The 13,940-nt window shown below is 31.5% G+C and overlaps 1 protein-coding gene across 4 annotated transcripts in view; it reads right to left on the reverse strand.

Annotated features, from left to right (window-relative positions):
- The window catches only part of LOC135142109 (telomerase-binding protein EST1A), a 101,564-nt gene that overhangs the window by 64,495 nt on the left and 23,129 nt on the right, over positions 1-13,940 (reverse strand). The window lies entirely within an intron of this gene.

A 13,940-nucleotide genomic window follows, 5' to 3' on the forward strand; every position in this document is an offset into this window, starting at 1 on the left:
TTCTTAAATCTTTTTAAATACCCTATTTATTTTTTCCACATTGAGAATTTAACAAAAGAAACGAAACATAGAAATTATATGCTTCATTTTTTTTCCAAAAACATACGGGGTGATTTATAAAAATATCAAGTTAATATCACTTCTGGATAAACCGAAACTGAAAAAAAATGGAAAACTTCATATTCTTTATTTTGTAACATAAATGACAAACAAAAGAAAAGCTCCACAAAATTTTGTTACTAACAGAATGTACTTAGTGCATCAATCTGTGCTTTACAAATTGTTTGATTTATTACTAGTTAAATGTTAAGACTAGAATCCCGCCAGGATTCACCCCAGTTCTTTGAATATTCATTAACTTTGCTAATGATATTTCCCGCTTACGAAATAACTGAGCGCGATCTATTTACGATGCATAAAATTAATTCTTTGCAGATATCCGTTACTCACTATATTACGTACGGAAGTAAAAATAAGTATTACTTTTGTTTGCGGTGGATAAATTTAATGGACACTGTACGTTCTTGTGGGTTTGGCAAGTTTTAACGCAACTGAATCTCCCATTTTAGCGATTAATCGAGAAACAAACAACAAGAAAAAATGTCGGGAAATCTAAACATAAAATAAATATTAACTGACGAAAAGCACTACGGAGAATTCGATTTGATCTTAATCAAACTCAAATTTGTGATGAAGAAAAATATTTACACCCAAGAAACATATACGCAACATGAAAAATTTCAAAACAACAAAACCATGGTGTGTTGTACATTTTACAGAAATTTTGCAAAAACTGGTGCCCGATAAGCAAATTGACATTGATTAGTTAGAAGGACTTAATTTAAAAATATGAAAACAATGTTTTGTTCTACTCCAAGATTATTATTTAGAAGACATTTATTTTAAACGAAATAAAAAAAAAGAGAAATAAAAAAAAGAATGGCCAAATGGGAATATTAAAATTAATTTTGATTATAGAACGAAGGCAGAATATTTAGGTGATTTAGAAGAACAGAAGAAATGAAAAAAGAATGACATAAGGAAAATTTATGAACAATTAAGAGAAGAATGATACAGCAAAGTGTAAAAGATGATCAAATAGAGTAAAAGAGTACGATAATTACTGACGAAATTGATAACTAATAAGTTATAAAAAATTAATTTCAAAGTACATAAAAAATTGTAGGAAATATTCTCACGGAAAAAATCGCAGTGAAATTTTATTCTAGAATATGATCATTTAGATTATTAGAATATTCTTAGAAGAAATTAAAGACCAAGGAACAAAAATGGCAAACTCTGAAGATAAATACTGATTTTCATTAGAAAAAACAGGCCAGGCAAAATGTTCAGGTCTTTGGAAGAACAGAAGGAATAAAAAATTGCGGCACAGTTAATTAAAAATTGTGGTCAATTACTAGAAGAAGGAACAGAAGTGTATAAAAGATAACCAAAGAAAGTAGAAGAGCACGTATCCTCTAAAAATGTAATTACATTATTATAAGAAAACCACTTTCAAATTCTTTCCAAATTCTTCTTAAGATTGTTTTAAATAAATAAAAAAAAAACCAAAAACAAAAACGGGGTCCCCAAAATTAACTCAAAAACATGCCAGGTCAGAATTTTCCAAAAATAGAATACCAAAGTCCCCCAAAATTCTTTTAAATAATTTACAAAACAACTGAAAATTCGAGAAATCGAAAAATCTCGAATTTTAAAAATTGAAAAGTGAAAACATCGGAAAGTTGGAAAATTGAGATCTCAAAATATAAAACAGTAGAAAACATGAAAAATCGAAAGTTAAAAAAAAATTAAAAATGGAAAAATACGAAAAATCCCAAAACTGAAAGAAATATCCAAAAACTGAAGCATTAAAAACTGGAAAATTGGGAAATCGAAAAAACCAGAAAGCAAAGTCGAAAAATCGAAACATCGAAGAATTGAAGAACTGAAAACTTCGAGAAGTCGAGAAGTGGTAAAATCAAAAATAGATTGATTGAGAAATCGTTTAGCAACGTCAAAATCGAAGAATTTAAAACATTGAACAATTAAAATATCGCAAAATTGAACAAAGAAATACAAACATCAAGAAATCAAAAAATAAAAATTCGAAAATTTAAAATTTAAAAATCGAAAAACTGAAAAATCAACAAATCAAGAAATCGAAACCCCAGAATTTAAAAAATTTGAAAATCGAAAAATCGGATAACTGAAAAATCGAAACATCGAAAAATTGAAAAGCCCTAAAGCAAAAAATCAAAAAACCGATAAATCCAAAAATCGAAACATCGAACAATTCAAAAACTGAGATATTGAGAATCGAAAAATCAAGAGGGTCAAGATATTGAGGATTCGAAAGCCGAGAAAAAAAAGTTAAAAACTGAAAAATTGATGAATCGAGAAATTGAACAATGAAAACATCCAAACATCGGAATTCGATAAATCGAGAAATCAAAAAACTGAAAAATCGAAAAATTTCAAAAAAGAAAAATTAAAAAATCGAAAATTTAAACATTCGAAAAATTAAAACATCGAAAAGTTGAAAATTTGAGAAATCGAAGTGTAAAAAAGTCGAAAAATTGGAAAATCTACAGTTTAACGAAAAACTGAAAATCCAAAAACTAAAAAATCCAGGAGTCTAAAAATCGAAAAGCTGAAAAATCGAAATACTAAAAAATTGAAAAATTGAAAAATTGGGGAATTAAGGAAGTGAAAAATCGAAACTTTGGGAAGTCGAGAAATAGGAAAATAAAAAAGATTACTTCAGAAATCGGAGAACTGAAAATTTAGAAACACTTCCAAGTATTTAAAAATCATAAACTTCAAGAGGACAAAAATTGAAAAAACGAAAAATAAAAAAATCGAGAAATCGAAAATTTTAATAATGAAAAAATTGAAAAAGCCCAAAACTGAAATATTGAAAAATTGAGACATCTAAAGTAGAAAAATCGAGAAATCAGAAAGCCAATAAATCTCAATAGCCTATTTATAAGCCACAAGTTTATGCCACTTTTTAACATTTAAATAACATTTATTCGACAAAATTGTAAGGTGAAATCATCAATTGCTCCCCCCAGGAATTGATGATTTCACCTTACAATTAACATCAACTTATAAATTTTGACTAACGATTTAACATGCTTCCACTATAAATTCTGATTAATAAATTAAAACCTATTAACTTAGGAGCAGCTTTTTTGTAATTATCTTCTGGTAAAAAATCAGAAACGAATCTTCAGTTCTGATTCAAGATCATTTAAAGCATTAAAATCTTCTTGAAAGAATTTAATTTAAAAGGATCAAGAAAATTTGTACAGATTATCTACAAACAAAATCAGAAAAGAAATGTCTGTTCCGGTCCAAAATGATTTAGGAGATCGGAGTCTCTTTAGAAGTAACTAAAGAAGAACGAGAAATAAGGGAACAAAAATCGCGAAATTGAAAGACTAAAATTAGTCTTGGTTAGAAAAAAAATGTAGAAAATGTAGGAAGTTCAGAAGAACAGAAGAAATGAAAAATATAATGACGTAAAATTTATGAACAATTAAGAGAAGGATGATACAGAAACGTGTAAAAGATGATCAAATAAAGTAAAAGAGGACGATAATTACTGACGAAATTGATAAGTAACAAATTAGAAGAAATTAATTTCAAAGTACAAAAAAAAATTGTAGTGAATATTGGCAGGGAAAAAATCCGCAATCAAAATGTCTATTCCAGAACATCATTATTTAGAAGATTAGAATATTCTTATTAGAAGAAATTAAACAAGAAAAAGAAATAAAGAAACAAAAACGGCAAACTCTGAAGATTAACACTGATTTTCAGTAGAAAACAAAGGCAAAATATTCAGGTCATTAGAAGAACAGAAGGTATAAAAAATTGCGACACAGTTAATTTAAAGTTGTGGTCGATTACTAGAAGAAAGAACAGAAGTGTATAAACGATAACTAAAGAAAGTAGAATACGACAAATATTGACGAAATTGACGATTAATAAATTAAAAGCCATTAACTTAGGAGTAGATTTTTTTTGGAATTATTTTCAGGTAAAAAATCAGAAACGAATCTTCAATTCTGATTCAAGATCATTTAGAAGATTAAAATTTTCTTGAAAGAACTTAATTTAAAAGGGCAAAGAAGATCTAGAGGAAAAAAAATCAGAAACGAAATTTCTGTTCCAGTCCAAAATGATTTAGAAGATCAGAGTCTCCTTAGAAGTAATTAAAGAAGAATGAGAAATAAAAGAACAAAAATGGCGAAATCGAAAGATTAAAATTAGTCTTGATTAGAAAACAAATGTAGAAAATGTAGGAAGTTTAGAAGAACAGAAGAAATGAAAAAACATAATGACGTAAAATTTATGAACAATTAAGAGAAGGATGATACAGAAAAGTGTTAAAGATGATCAAATAAAGTAAAAGAGTACGATAATTACTGACGAAATTGATAAGTAACAAATTAGAAGAAATTAATTTCAAAGTATAAAAAAAAAATGTAGTGAATATTGTCAGGGAAAAATCCGCAATCAAAATTTCTATTCTAGAGCATGATCATTTAGAAAATTAGAATATTCTTAGACGAAACTAAACAGTAAAAAGAAATGAAGGAACAAAAATGGTAAACTCTAAAGATTAACACTGATTTTCATTAGAAAACAAAAGCAAAATATTCAGGTCTTTAGAAGAACAGAAAGAATAAAAAATTGCGACACAAATGATTCAAACTTGTGGTCAATTACTAGAAGAAGGAACAGAAATATATAAAAGATAACTAAAGAAAGTAGAAGAGTACGACAAATATTGACGAAATTGACGATTAATAAATTAAAAGCCATTAACTTGGTAGATTTTTTTTGCAATTATCTTCATTTCAAAAATTAGAAACGAATCTTCAATTCTGATTCAAGATCATTTAGAAGATTAGAATCTCCTTGGAAGAATTTAATTTAAAAGAAATTTCTGTTCCGGACTTTTTTGTTATGATAATTACGCCCTGGGTGACAAATCACGTTTTATGTAGATAGATGGATCACACCTAATAAACGGATCGAATAAATTGCATGCGCCCGTCATAATGTAAGTCACCCAACAATAACACTGGCAGACTGGCCCTCGTTCCATGTTGTTATTGAAAGAGGGATTGTAAAATGTCGCTATAAACTTTATTGCTTGTGTGCATCGCAAGTATCCGTTTGCCGCCACTTCTGTTTTGTTGTTAGATATACCACACCCTTAGCAAGTCGTATTCGCGAATTATTATTTTATCTAGAGACGGTATTTACGAGCATATGGAATTTTTTGCTAGTCATAAAAACACTCGTGTGTGTGTGCCTACACTCAACAGTAACCGATATTTCACATAGTCACCAGAATGATAACTTTTTAAAAAAATTTATAACACCGTAGTGAGTCTGTATTGTCAACTTCGACCCTCGTGTTTTTAGTTAGTGGCAATACTGGCTGCGGCTTCAACTCAATTTATTGGAAGCAAAAAAAAGTTGTTTATCGTATTAATCATAACTGTTTGAAATTTATGTGGCAAAACATGTGGTCGCTTTCCTATTGGTCACAAGTTGATGATGAACAACGTTATAATTGATGTTGCTTGAAACCATTAACACGCTGTCGCGGTTTTTGTATTTCATTTGGCCATATTTTATATATTTTTTAATGTGCAATACAGACCACATTTACTACAAAACTGTAAAATAGTGTGAAATATAAATCTAATCCAACAGTAGTAGCGAGTTTGTCTCCTCCAAGCAATGAAACTACCAACTAAGCGCCTGTACAACATATAACAATAGTTAACACACACGGTGTGAATTTTGCGTAGCGTAATAACGAGCCATAAACATAAATTGCTCGTGAATCTTGACACTTAACCTAGAAAAATGAATATTACACTAGTTTACAATGTGACAACCGGTATTACTACAGGCTGGGTCATAAAAATCCTCCACCGTCCTATATCTTTCACGCAAGTCATCTTATTTCATTCCTGAGATGTTTCGAAAAAATCCTCATACAGCTACACATAACAGCTAATAACAAATTGTAATTTATGTGGAGTTTAGATTACGGTCCCGTTGAAGGTGTCTTTTGACTGAGATTACCGGATCAAATAAATCATTTCAACTGATGGTAAGTTCATTCGTTTATGTCTAATTGGCAGAGTCACACCCGAATACGGCATGTGACAGAGTTATGACTCGAGATTAACATAACTTACGGCAAGTATTCTTTGTCATGAAAACAAGGACCACCGCGCTGCCCATTACAAGAGAAATTTTTTCATGTCAGATAGTTTTTTTTCTAAAGGCATTGTGGCACACAATTACAAAATGACTTGTAAAGTCCTGCGATATCTTAAGACCTGTCATGCACACCGATCGTTTTATTGTGAGATACTGTTTCAAGAAAAAAAGATGAACGTTGTTCGTGTTCTCGCCTTTTCACGACCAACAATTCGAAATATATATTAATTAGATTTTTCTTGTCGAAATCGACGGCCGGTGGTCATTCTTCTGTCTTCATCATGGTGAGGCGGAGGGTGTGTCGACCGATAAGAAAGAGGTCTTTTACATCTCTCGTATTCGTTACGCGTAAAGGATCGCCACCTATGCGGTGCACCCGAACGGAACGTCTACGTGCCAGAAAACGAGCGTCTCACCCATTTTGCATTTTTTAACTTCGCACCACATATCCATAGCAATTACTAATACGGCAGAAGGTGTGAAAAGCCAACGTGCGAAATGCAGAAGCTCGGCCGTGGCGAATTTATGCACACCAGTTCATCACGCATCAGACAGACTATACATCAAACATTAAACTACTGTAAAAAGCACGGTTTTTAGTTTTATTTAGATTCGACAACTCCGTACTTTTTTTGAGTCATGTTATTATTTTTTTTATGCTTGCGTTATTACAGTTTACGTAACGTATAAAATAATTTCTTTCGCTATCTTAAAAGGCATCAAAATGAATAGTGAAAAGTGGTCTAGTCGACAAATCGTCTTTTTTCTTTCGAGACAGTTAAAAGAGAATGTATAAAAGAGCGCTAGTCCGTCAACTTACGTAATTTGCAACCATAATGTAACAGCGGGAAACGGTTCTACAATGCACTTCATTTAAATCGATAAGGTGGTACATGCAAAAATCCTATCAAATTTTGACAAGCCCTAACACTGCACCTCGATTACAATTACAGTTTTTCATTAATTTATCTATCTAGCAGAATACACAGTAATGTAAAAGAATTTTGAGCGTCTCGACAACAATCGAAAAATAATTCTGTACATAAATGGATTTCTTTTTAAGCCATGTCTTCAAGCAATTCTAGAAAATAAAAGATATTATTGAAGCACTAAAAATATCGCATTCCATGGCGCAAATAAAGTTTTTCTTTTAAACAACGTAATAAATTATTTGGTCGGGAGAAATGTAGTTATTTCCAAATGACAATGAGTTTGTTGGCACGTCCTAAGTAAATAAAAGTTTATTATAAATGCGTTCGAAATAATAATAAACAATTTCAACGAAGTTTGTTATAAAGTCAATGTGGTAGAGATGCCAAGAAAACATAATATTAATCTTTCGTCAATTCTTTTGAAACATCGTATCATCTGCCTAATTTAAACTTCAAATTATTAGCTACACTCACCGGCAAAAAAAGCGAATCACCCAAAGTTTGTATTGAAAATGGTTCCTTTTTTAAACGTTTGGCTACAGTCAATATCAGTTTTGAAAAAATCACACAAAATATACTAACACTAGGTTTTTGGTTCTTTTTTGTACATGATATGAACCTCAAATCTAAACATGATAAGTTTTTTTCAACAATGAGATTTGCAGTTGTGACGTTTAGAGGGCATTAACAGACGGTTTGTCATTGTGATTTGATGAAAACTGTGTTTTTGTCAATTAACATGAGTATTGTGGCCATTAATGCAGCACGAGCAATTGCTCTTATTCAGGATGGTCGAAGTTAACGGTTCGTTGCCAATACGTTAGGGGTATCACAAGTGAGCATTCACAGAACTGTACGACGGTTTAATGAGACTGGATCATACAGCCGAAGACCTGATTCGGGTCGTCCAAAGAAAACATCGGCTCGGGATGACCGTTTTTTAACGCTGACCGCGTTCCGTAATAGGGATACGACCGCAGTTGAGGCCAGAAATCAACTTGAAGAAACACAAGGAGTTAGTGTAAGTGAAGGAACTGTAAGAAAAAGGTTAACTGCCGCTGAATTGAGGGCCCGTAGACCTGCAAGTGGCCCAGAACTTCTCCCACGACACAGAGTAGCCCGACTTGCATTTGCTCGAGAACACCTTAACTCGGATCTTGCCCAATGGGGCCAAGTACTCTTTACAGATGAGTCGCGTTTTTGTCTACGTTCTCCTGACGGCCGTCAAAGAGTATGGCGAAGAAGAGGCGAAAGGTAATCTCAGTGCAATATTGTTTCCAGACTAAGTTTTCATGGAGGTTTAGTGATGGTCTGGGCAAGAATTTCTGCCGAGGCTCGCACGGAACTTGTAGTGGTGGATAGAGGCACAATGAATGCTGATCGATATGTAGCAAATATTCTTCAAGAGCATGTCGTACCTTTTGCTCCTTTTATTGGCGATAATTTTATTCTAATGCATGATAATGCTAGACCACATATCGCTAGAGTTGTACAAACCTACCTCTACGAATTCAGGATTTCACGTATGGAATGGCCAGCACGCAGTCCCGACCTGAATCCAATTGAGCATGTGTGGGACATGTTAGGTAGACGTATCAGAGCACGTGTGCCGGCCATACAACACATAAGAGATCTTGCAAATGCGCTAGTTGAAGAATTTGACCAATTAGCCCAGGCTGAGATTAGACACCTGATAGAAGGCATGGGAAGACGTATGGCAACCATAGTGCAAGCTAGAGGCGGCAACAGTCGTTATTAATGATATATTAAGTAGTCTTTTGTTGGTTTAATGTAATGGATTTTCTGGTATTTTTGAATAAACTCGTAATTGTTGCAACTTCAGCGAAGGTGCCGTTACCTTCTCATCTCCTTTGTCCTAGATAAACTAATTTGTCTTATAAATGTGACGCACACCAGAATTTATTGAAGATTTCTACAAAAATACTAATGATTCGATTTTTTTGCCGGTGAGTGTAATTGCCATTACACATTTAGTTTTTTTCCAATCTCTGGAACAGCTAATTCATCATTATTTGTGCGCTTTACCGTTTTAAATGATATTCTGTGCTAATCCATCATCATTTGAAAAAAATTGTACACATTTCAAGTTTTAAACTGAACCAACTCTATGACACGTTGTTCAGGGCTATTTATAGATCAGAAAAAAACTTAATTAAAAAATTATTTTTCCAAATGTAGAAAATAGCCCTTCAAAGTTTTGTTTCGAATTTTTTTTTTCACATTTTTTAGACTATCTATCTAAATCGAAATTTTGTTTTTGTAAATGAACGTCAAATGTACCGTTGAGTTGATGTATCTTTTCTGAACAGCCTGTATATAATAACAATACAAGTTGAATAACCGTCAACTTCCATCTTGAATCTACTTTCAACTTAGAAAAAAGATTAACGATTGCTGCAATTTGCAGTAGCCCCAAATTCACGCAAATAAAACTTCATTTTGTGAAACTTATTTCTAATCATAATCACTATAAGTCAAAATAATACGCAACCGGGAATCTTTCTGCAAGCCTATTCCTTAGACTTTATTATGTGACTAAATAACAAGAAGGTTTAAACAATAAAAATAATAAACAAAATCGAGGTGGATTCATAACCTATGAGTACAGGAATATATTATTTTATAAAATTGAAATGGTGTCGACTAAGGAAACTTTTAAAGGGATGTCATTACAGTGTTGGTGGCGATGATCAGACAAATTGTGGTTGATGTTCATTAAATACTCCACTGCTGGTTTTTCGATTTTCGATGTCGCATTTTTTTCAATTTTTCAATTCTTCGATTATCCAATTTTCGATTTTTCTAATTATCGACATTTTGTTTTTTCCAATTTTCGATCAACGATTTTCAGAATTTTCGATTTTCGACTCTTCGAATTTTCTTTCGATATTCGATATTTAAAATATTTTACTTTTCAATTTTTCCAGTTCTTAATTTTTCGATGTTTTGATCTGTTGATAGTCTTAGGTTAAGAATTAGAGGAAATTTTACATAACTTTAGTAGGCAAGAGAATTAGAATTAGTAACTTTTATTTATTTATGTATAGTACGTGTCACTGGACACTCAATTTAATTTTTAAGTTACATACTGTCCTCTAAAGCGAATATTTATGTTCTGTTGGACAATTAATCTATTTATTCATTTATTTATTCCGAATTTTCAATTTTTCTACTTTTTGATAGTTCGATTTTACGATTTTTCAGTTTTTCGATTTTCAATTTTTCGCTTTTCGACTTTTAAATTTCGATTTTTCTAATGTTTGGTTCATCAAATTTTCCAATGTTAAATTTTGGATTTTCGATGCTTTTTCAATTTTTCGATTTTACGATTTTCGATTTTTCCAGTGTTCAATTTTTGTTTTTTCGATTTCAGAATTCTTCGATTTTCGATTTTTGGAATTTTCGGTTCTTCGATTTTTAATTTTTCTAAATGTCGATTCTCCAGTTTCGGATAAACAGTAAACACAGATATTTTTAAAACTCTTGAGGTCATGAAACGTCGAGAAAACATGAAAGTAGCCACCCATCCGACAGACCTTATTACAATACTTTTTGCCTTAAAGTTGTGAAGTAAAAATATATTACTAATGTATCTGGATACGCATTTTTAACAGAAATTTGGTTAAGAAATTTTTACTAAAACGTCATTAACTTTCTAGGGGGGGGTGAATAAATAAAATCTCGGTGATTATTAGAACCCTTAAATTAATGTTAATAATGTCTTGCCAAAATATGCATATTCCAATAAACGATTCTGGAAAAATGATATATGTTATTGAAGAAATGAGTCAAAACAAAGTCCTCTAGGTCAAAATTTATGAGAAAACGTCGGTGGTTAAGTTTCGAAAATGGTGGAAATCAGCCGAAATTTTTGAAAAATTTTGCTTTTGAAAAATTATCAAACTACCAAAAAATTCGAAAATATTGTTACAATGCTCCGGATTTAAAATCGACAATTTATTTTTCAATAACTCAAATTTACAAGACTGATTATCCAACGATTATGTACAAAATAATTCCGGCGCAACTTGACTGGACTTTGTCTTCGCTCAACTCGACTTCTTGACTGAATCGTTCCCGACGGTAGCCTCTATTTAAATCCATACACTTCTCTGAATGGATGGCGAACAACGCTTCTAGGTTTTTCTGGACCCCGCAATCGATTGTGTTTATGCGAAACCTGCGCGCCGCCGTCACCGACGATGAGTCACCCATCATCGCCGCAGATATTAGAAAACCCATAGACGTCGTACCGGGGCGGCGTATGGGTTTTTTCGTAACAATATATATATTTCAACGTGATGATGTCAAAAATATAGCGTGTTCTTTCCGGGACGAGATTTTAGAAATAATGGATTTGAAAATTGATTTTTTTTTAATTAAAAAAAAAGTACAATATTCCAATACGCGATTTTAGAAAAACGGTAAGAGTTATCGAATAAATGAAGTTAAAACTAAGTCCTGTAGATGGAAATGTATCAGAAAATGTATTTGGTTAAGTTTCGAAATTAGACGAAAACTGGCCTAAATTTTAAAAAATTGTCAAAAATTCGAAAAAACTCAGGGGCACAAATTTGGACGTGCTGATTCCAAAAATATAGCATGTCGGGATAAGATTTTAGAAATACTGGGTTCGAAAATCGATTTTTTTTTAATCAAAAACATGCAACATTCCAATTGGCGATTCTGGAAAAATGGTAGGAGTTAACAAAAACTGAAGTCAAAATCGAGTTATGTAGGTCGAAATTTATAACAAAATGTCTTTGGTTAAGTTTCGAATATGGACGAAAACTGGCCGAAATTTTTGAAAAATTTTGCTTCTCAAAATTTTCAAAAAATTCCAAAAAATTCGGGGAAATAGATTTCGAGGTGCTGATTCCAAAAATTCATGGTGTCGAGACAAGATTTTAGAAAAACTGGGTTTGAAAATCGATTTTTTTGTTAAATTCAAAAAATTGCAATATTCCAATAGGCAATTCTAGAAAAACGGTAAGAGTTATCGAAAAAATGAAATTAAAATTAAGTCCTGTTGGTCGAAATGTATAAGAAAATGCTTTTTTGGTTAATTTTCGAAATAGGACGAAGACTGACCCAAATTTTTGAAAAATTTTGCTTTTGAAAATTGTCAAATAATTCGAAAAAATTCAAGGATATAGATTTCGACGTGCTAATTCCAAAAATATAGCATGTTCATCGTCCCGGGGTAAAATTTTAGAAATACTGGATTCGAAAATACATAGATTTTTATTTATTTATTTTTTTTTAATAAAAAAATTGCAATACTCTAACAGGCGATTCTGGAAAAATGGTAATAAAATTGAAGTAAAAACCAAGTTCTGTAAGTCGAAATTTATAACAAAATATATTTGGGTTAAGTTTCGAAAATGGACGAAAACTGGCCGAAATTTTTGAAAAATTTTGGTTTTGAAAGTTGTGAAAAAATCCCAAAAAATTCAGAGATATAGATTTCGACGTTCTGATTCGAAAAATATAGCATGTTCATGGTCTCGAGGCAAGATTCTTGAAATACTGGGTTTGAAAATCGATTTTTTTGTTAAATTAAAAAAATTGCAATATTCTAATAGGCGATTTTGGAAAGACGGTGGGAGTTATCGAAAAAATGAAGTTAAAACCAAGTTCTGTGGATCGAAATATCGATATAGAGAATGTCTGAAAAATTTTGGTTTGGAAATTTACCAAAAAATTCCATTTTTTCCAATTTTGCTAAGCAAATGATATTTAAATTTATAACATAACATACTGGTATACTTGTGGTTTATGAATTCACCTTAATTGTTTTCCTTTGGCATCCAGATTTTCGGGACTGTATACTAACGTTTCGTACGAAGATAACGGGATACTAACGTGAAAGTCGTGAGTTTTATCCTGATGGGGAACTTTTTTTTTTAGAACTGAGATTGGTTTTATATTGTTTTGTTTCTAAACTGGATTTGTTTGAGTGTACTTCAGGAATGGGGGAAGTTCTGTTTAATAACATGAGATCAATTTTTTTTCAAAAACCACATATGTATCACTAAACATATTGGAAAAGAAGAAAATTCTGATTAGTGATTTATCATGTTCAATTTACAGAGGTTTTGTAGTTTCTAAATTTAAATTGTAATTTTTTTTTTGAAACAGAAGAATTTTAAGAATTTATTTAGCAAAATTTTCGTTCTTAAGTTTTTGGAGAAATGATCAGACCCATTTTGGTTAGCGTTTTGTCATTAACACGATATTTTTAAAAGACTTCTAAAATTTCATAACAATCAGTCCAGCAGTTTCGAAAATTATTAGTCTAGTAATCACCAAAAGACAGATGGATCAGAAGACCGACTTTTTCGTCTTCTACAAGTAAGGAAACGTCGAGGAAACAAAATTAGCCATTCGTCAAATGGATTCATTATAATACTTACCGATTTCACGTCCGGGAACTTAAAATAAAAAAATGTTATTACATAAAACGCGTCCCATAGCGCATATTTCGCTAAAAAAAATTAAGTTATTATAAATAAGCGCAAGCAATGTCGAACTTCAGAGCAAATTTTGATAAAGATTTAAGGTTAAATAATATCATCAACTTTTTGGAAAGAAGGAATAACTAAAATTTAGTTAAGCTTCTGTTACTAAACAAATTTCAAAGAAGTCATTATCAACTGTCATTAAAAAGTTCCTCCATAAAAAAATCACTACCGAAACATGTGATATTTTCCAATTGGGTTCGAAAAA

Source organism: Zophobas morio, unplaced genomic scaffold (genome assembly GCF_036711695.1).
Source record: "Zophobas morio isolate AGI-343-1 ecotype UQ-CSIRO unplaced genomic scaffold, CSIRO_AGI_Zmor_V1 ptg000004l, whole genome shotgun sequence".
NCBI lineage: Eukaryota > Metazoa > Arthropoda > Insecta > Coleoptera > Tenebrionidae > Zophobas > Zophobas morio.